The 7,570-nt window shown below is 42.5% G+C and overlaps 1 pseudogene; it reads left to right on the top strand.

Annotated features, from left to right (window-relative positions):
- The first annotated feature begins 618 nt into the window (after positions 1 to 618).
- On the top strand, positions 619 to 5,781 carry LOC146960843 (high affinity choline transporter 1-like; annotated as a pseudogene).
- Positions 5,782 to 7,570: the final 1,789 nt, after the last annotated feature.

Raw genomic sequence — 7,570 nt, 5'->3', positions numbered from 1 at the left:
CAAACATTGAGCTTTCAGCTGGTCCTTTGGACTGGGTCAGGCCACAGCAACTTCATCACCAGCAAATTAAACTACAGTTTGTTCCGTTTACGACTTCCTGTAGTGTAAAGGCACTTTTTTGATGAGACCATCTCAACTACCATTTGGATGAAATATATTGACGATATATAGCGACTTTGCTGCTGAATGTTTTGTAGCAGAACTCAAACACTACATTGACAAGTTAATAATGTCAAAAAGTCAATTTTTGGTTAAGGGGGACGTTTACTCAGCCCAAATACCCCCCCCCCTTAAAACAACCTTTACATTCAGCACCCCCAAATAAGGTAGATCAAACAGCGAGTAATGCACCCTGGGATACCATGGAAAAACAAACAGAGGTTGGTTGATGTTGTTCTTGCAGAAATGTAGTCAAACTGGAACGTCTGGAATAAAAAGACAAGGCACAGCTAACCTCTCTCTCAGGCATCCTTAATTGCAGGAGACGTCAGATAAGCACTCCGTCCTCTTCAAACTTCAAACTTCAGCCAAACCCAAGGAGAAGACTTTATGGTGCTTTGTGCCAGATTTCCCTAGGTTTTCTTGAATAATATTTGAACTGTGTTTTCCAGTTGGAAGATGGCAGTAAACTGGGCCGGGCTGCTGTCCATAGCAGTGTTTTATTTAGTAGTGCTGGCCATAGGGATCTGGGCGTCCAGGAAGTCCAGACGTGAGGAGAGAAGATGCACGGGGAATCGCAGTGAAATTTCAATGGTTTGGAGGACGGAACCTGAATATGTGGGTCAGCACTTTCAACTATCACAAGTAATACTGTAATAATCACAGCAACCAATTATTACAAAGATCTTTATATTGCTGCATTTGATCATTGTCTTTTGCTAGAAAAACTCAGTGGTTATGGTGTTGAATCTAATGTCTTGTCCTGGATGCAGGAATTGCTTTGAACTGCAGAAGGCAAAGAGTGTTTTTTAATGGCACCCTGTCTGACAGCAAAGCACTGTACTGTGGGGTCACACAAGGGGAGCTGCTTAGGTCCCTATTTTATATTAGATTTTAATAAATAAATGAGCCTTTCCATTAGTGTTGAATAATGCAAAAGTTGTTATGTATGCGGTTGACTCTACCATGTACAGTTCAGCATTGACAAATATTGAGTATCTGATATCCTGAAAATTTAACTCAAGAACGTGGTCGACTGTGTGCACAAAAATAAATTGGTGTTAAATAACTCTAAAAGAAAAGTATGATATTTGGTTCCAGACATGCATTGGTAAACTACAGATATTTATGAAAAAATGCCAGTTACACCACTTGACACTGGGTTGCATCACCTCATTGACACTGTTTTTCATCACTGGCAGTTTGTGTCCCAATGCTTTGCAGCTACTTGGGTGGGAGCAGCTTATATCTTGGGTAATGCAGAAGTCACCTATTGTCCAACCAAGGGGTTGGTATGGGCCACTGTGCCCATTGCTTATTTCATAAACTTGATTATAGGTAAGTGCAGTCAAATACAGACACAACATGTTGAAACATAATAAAACCTGCTCACACTGCTCAACTCTCACTGTGCAAAAATATACAGGGAATATCAGTTTATTCAGGAGATTGTAGCAATTTCTAACATCTGGAACAAGAAATTAGTTGCCTCTGTTAGGCTGTTTTGTATGGAAGCCCTAATAAAGGGCCAGGCCCGTATAAATTTTTTTATTACCGTTTTCTCGTGATAACGACTTTTTATTTCGTTATCTCGAGATAACAAAGTCCGTTTTCTCGTGATAACGAATTAATTTATTTCGTTATCTCGAGATAACAAAGACAGTTTTCTCGTGATAACGAAATAATCATAGAATGTGTCGTTGACATGGTTGCCTAGCAACATCGGTGCAATCGCTTCTGCTTGCAGCAAGGTAGCAGCTGGTCATAGGCAGCTGGTTAGCCGCTGTATGTACGTAGCAGGAGGCTAATAAAGCGAGTCTGTTGGAAACACTGCACATGTACAGATATAACTGGTTTGAGGGTCCTCCTGTCACTATGCCTCCAATTGATCATGTGCCCTGGCTACTTGGCCACAGGGATATCCCTTTGGGTGACTGGTTAGTGTTAAAATTGCCCAGAACCATGTGTAGAACTCATATCAGTGAGCTGATTCATGTGATCACATCACCCTGATTTCAGCCTTCAAGAGCTGCCACTAGTATGATCTGCTCTGCTCTATTGAGCTGTCAACAATAAAGTATCGGTAAGTTACACTTCACGTTAGTTGGGGTTACCGGTTAGCATAAACACATGAGAGGTTGGCTACGTTATCCGGCAGCTTCAGCTAAGGTAATGTTAGCTACTTGCTCAGATAAAGCTCATGAACACCATATGAACACTGCTGTCAGTGGTCGCAGCCAACAGGTGTCTATTGGTTCGAGATACCATAATGTTATGATAAAGTAAGGTTGTGATTTCTGACAGCAGCAGCCAGTAGACGTTAGCTTAGCTGAAACAGGATAGATGGGACCACCGGCCGGTAGCCCCTTAAATAAACCCAGCACAGTGACGTTATACAAACTAACGTTAAGTGTAACTTACCGGTAAGTTATTGTTGACAGCTGGTGTGGACAATAATCACACCAGTGAGTAGAGTAGACTGAAGTTAACTGCCCCATGCTCGAGCTGAACAGTAGCTGTAGTGAATGCTGTTGCTAGGCAACCATGTCAAAACCATAAATTAATTAAAGCAGAAGTAAGTGATATATTTGTGTTAATATAAGTCTTAAATAGTTATATCTTCCGACAGCAATCACTTACATAGAGTGTTTGGTCTGAAACACGGGTCTGTCAGTCACTCTGCTCTGCTCTGAGCCGAGGAGAAAACATTATCGTATCCTACAGTTTTTATCCAATGAGGAGAGAGAACAGCATGCAGGGCTGTGTGTGCAGCCAAGGGACGCCGTGAATGTGGCGACGTAGGGACGAGGACTGTTATGGTGCGTTCAAGGAAACTCGTATTTTTCCGACCGTGAAGTCGTACCAGTTCGATCTGGTACGAGTTCGACCCGTCGGAAAAGTTACGGAGTGGGCCGTTATAGTGACTTTCACCGGTAAAACAGGTCGGAAAAACACGAGTGGGTTGCCTGGAACGCTACAAAGTCGTAAGTTGTGACTTGAAGCTGTAATTTACGATTTCAAAAGCCTAGCTGGAACGCAGCATTAGCGAAAACGACCGGACCACTTACTTCTGCTTTAAGAAAACGGTCTTTGTTATAACGAGATAACGAAATAAAGTAGTCTAATTCGTTATCACGAGAAAACTGACTTTGTTATCTCGAGATAACTAAATAAGTCGTTATAGAAAACGGACTTTGTTATCTTGAGATAACGAAATAATAAGTCGTTATCACAAGAAAACGGTAATAAAAAAAATTTATACGGACCTGGCCCTTTAGGGCTTCCGTAGTTTTGGGGGCTTGGGGTGAAACAAAAAATATTTTTATAAAAAACAAACAAAACAAAAAAACATTGAAAGTTAAAATGCCTCTGTGTGACTTCAGGTGGACTCTTCTTTGTCAAACCTCTGAGGTCAAAGAATTATGTCACCCTAATGGACCCATTTCAAGCACAATATGGCAACACCGTCACAGCTTTTCTCTTCATCCCTGCCTTCATTGGAGATATCTTGTGGGTCGCATGTGTTCTTTTTACACTGGGTAGGTCAGAGACATTCCCCCAATCACTTCCTAGAATGAACTTTGTTGTGACATTTGGCAAGTGAAAAAATAAGCAATGGGTAGTACAAGTCAAGAGCATGAATGCAGTCAGAGTTTTTGATAGAAGGTCTTCCATTAAAACTGACATATGTAACCATGTTGTTGCCATGTTTACTCTGAACAGTGTGTTTTTGTGGTTAACAGGATGGACAGTGAGTGCCGTTTCTGGATCTCTCCTCCTGGCTCTCTGTGACCATCTCTGCTGGAGTTTGCAGTCATTTTACAACACTAAAGGGAGGAACTGATACTCTGTGGTCTACACTGATGTCATCCAGGCAGCAGCTTATCATGATGCATTGGCTTAGTATTTGTTCATCATCACTTCATTTTTCTTCTTTCAATTGGCATTAGCATGTGTATATTTGCTATTACTGATATCTAAGTAAATGTTACAATGACTTGTGCAGTATCATGTTTGCAGTCTGAACATGTGGGTACGAGTCTATTTTGTCATTACAACTCCTGTATTTCAGTGGCTCTGTGTGCCTTTTATCCTGACAAACCCCAGTCCTCCGCTAACTTCACTGTCGCTGCGGTAAACCAAGCTGCACCAGGAGTCATGGTTTTTGTAAACTGCAGCTTGAAGATGCAGGTCGCTGGATAGATGACATACTGCAGATAGTAAAGTGCACTAAATACCATAAATTACTGTCATTTGGTTCTGACTTTTATTCACCAATAACAGTAGCAACATCAGTTTTTGCATTGATGTAGCATTTCTTCACAACCATCCACTCTAAAGGCCATAGTTGTCTGGTTGTGAGGCTAGCCCGGGGGAGGCTTATGTGGCTAGCCGGAGGCTGTAGGTAGCTCGGCGGTGTGTCTGCGTGGTTCGACGTCAGATATTATGAACTACAATTGGGCGTGGTTCGGCGGATCAGGGATAGTGAGGGGCATATTTAGCGGGCACAGAGAGCGATGACACAGCCAAGCATGCCTGCTATGCTGGCAGCAGTTATCTGCCCAATTCTTGCCATCCCGTCACTCATCTTTGGGGCAACAGCGGCATCTACCAGTAACTTGCCCTATGTGTTTATATCATTGTCTTAGTCTGAGTACGCAGTTTTTCTCTTTAGCCTCAGTGTTGTATTGGTGTAGGTATAGTGGTTATTTTATTTGCAATTAATCTTTTTAAAATTTGCAATATCTGACAGACTGGAACCAGACCACCTTAATGTTTCCCCCAGCCCGTATGAGGAAGACCGTCAAAGCTGGTATGATCTTGCCAATCGCCCATCAGCATCTTTGCCCTTACTTCATCTCACTGGTCGGTATCGGGACACTCGCTGCGGCTGCATGTGTCGTCAGTCGAACTCTGCACTTCTGTCAGCTGCCTCCAAACTGGGTCGAAATATATTCAAGAACATCATCTACAAACGAGGCACGTGATGCTTGAATCTTTAGAACCTCAAGTTTTTTATCACTGTAATACACATTTTACATTGTGTTTTTACATTAAAAGTAAACTTTATGGCTTTTAAAATGATTTCCTCTATTTTAGGCGTCAGAGAAAATGATCCTTGTGGTGGTTAAGGTGTCAATCCTTCTTTGCGGAGCGATGGGAGCAGGCCTTGCCATGACGTCAGGATCGGTCCACCTGTTCTGGATTGTCGGTGCCGATGTCCTGTATTCAATGATGACTCCCCAGGTGATTTGCACCTTCTTCTTATCCCACTTGGTGAACCAGTATGGTGCCTGTTCTGGCCTTGTGTTGGCAATATTGCTGAGAGTTCTGGTTGGGGAACCCCTGATAGGTCTTCCTGACGTCCTTCCTCTGCCGTGGGACAAGATCGGAGAGGACGGTCACCGCCACCGTTTGTTCCCTTTTCGTACGGCCATCATGCTCATTACCATTGTTACTATTTTACTGGTGTCACGCTTGACTGTGTGGCTGTCTGAGAAGTTCCTCGTGAAAGGAATAACTGTTGCTGGAAAAGACACAAATGTACATTACATGGCACCAGTTCAGACAGATACAGCAGAAGAGGAGAGCATGAGAGCAAAGGAAGACAGAAACTCTTGAACGCAGCATTTTTAAGCCAGGATTTCTTTATAAGGACAAAAGGTGCTCATCTATAATTTCTCTCACTTAACAATACAGTTGTGTTTCTTCTTGCTTTGGGATGAGAGAGTTTCAGATTGTATAGTGGTGCGAGCTGAAATCTACCAGACACCACTACAGAGTAAAGTCAGAAAATCTGTTGTGAAGTAATTTGAGTAAACCAGTGCTTCAATGGTTTTAACCAAGGCTGTTTTGAACAAAAATGCATAAATAAAATGAATAGAAAATAAACATACTTCACTTTTCTGACCAGTCAGTATGATTCATCATTAATTCCAAGTTTAATTTGAATCAGTACACATTGCCTCTTTCTCAGATGCAGAGATATAATTTGAATTGCCATATTGTTTTCTGGGTTTTTTTCTTTTTTGGGGGGTTTGTCATTTCATGACATTGGTAAGAGACAAATTTGAAAATGAATGAATGAATGAATGAATGAATGAATGAATGAATGAATGAATGAATGAATGAATCAATCAATCAATCAATCAATCAATCAATCAATATTAGAACGTCTCTGCCACGCCCATTTAGAGAGACAGGAAGTGCCGACGAGTCCTGACTGAAGGTGCAGCCACACTATCTCCGACCAATTTGCGTCGCTCCCATTGAGAATACATTGGGTGGCGCCGTCGGGAGTCTGCGTCGCCGCGCAAAGCATGCTGGGATACCTGACGACGCGACCCAATGTATTCTCAATGGGAGCGACGCGATGCTCCGCGATTTGGTCGGTTATAGTGTGGCTGCACCTTGAACATGTTGAATCGGCCCCGATGAGACCCGACAAGACCCGACGCTCCCCGATGGAGAGGAACACACCAAACAGACGAGCTCCCGACGCCGTCCGACAAGGCCCGACGGTCGGGCTGCACAAACTCTGCATCATCGTCCATATCCAGGAAAGATCGTCACAGAGTGGGCCAGGACCCAATAACATAACCTGGACCACTAAAGGGATAGTTCAGGTAGAATGCTACTCAGTCCATCAAAACACACCCATCCAGTTTTCAGAAAGAACTCCTGCCCATGTCAGTTACTGCACTAAATTCTCAGTGAAACTTTATGAACATAATTTGCACCATCTTGCTGTTTGCACTTTACCACTGTCATCTGCTGTTTGTACATTATTGCTGCCTGATGCAGTATTGCACTATTGTCTCATGTAAAGGTCTTATTGTTGTCTTTGATGTCATTACATCAATTTCTAATGCACATGCATTAATTTTAATGCGTGAGTGTGAATGGATGAGTGTGTTGTTGTTTTTTTGTGAAATGTTGATGTGCACCTTAGGAGTAGCAATCTCCAGTCTTTTTGCATTAGTGCAATGAAAATACAGACTTCTACTCTAAAAACATGTCCATCAAAAGTGAGATGAAAAATCCCAGAGGACTGCAGTGACAACATTTTTGCTTGGTGAGCTTGCAGCCCTTTCCCGGTTATACCCTGTTTTGAGTGTTGGCTCCAGTTTTGTTTTCTTCTCATTCCTATGCAGTGAAATCATTGACAAACTATTTAGGCTCCAGTTGTAGAGGAGGAGCCAAATAAGGTGCGATCAAGTTTCACAGTCTGATGCACCTGTGCTGGAGAAGGAAGTATCTTATCCAGAGTTGGTGTAAAGTTTTCTTATGCAAGATTCTCTTTTTCTCTACGTTGGACCTCTCCTGGTGCACAAAGCACTCCCAATCTCAAAACAACAGCTTCCAGAAACCTGGTCAACCCTCTTGTCCTTCACACTGTTCTCCAGTTAGC

The sequence above is a fragment of the Trachurus japonicus genome, unplaced genomic scaffold (assembly GCF_045865225.1).
Source record: "Trachurus japonicus isolate A0001 unplaced genomic scaffold, Traja_1.0 AP029921.1".
NCBI lineage: Eukaryota > Metazoa > Chordata > Actinopteri > Carangiformes > Carangidae > Trachurus > Trachurus japonicus.
The sequence above is the reverse complement of the archived record's forward strand: the minus strand, read 5'-3'. Positions and strand labels throughout refer to the sequence as shown.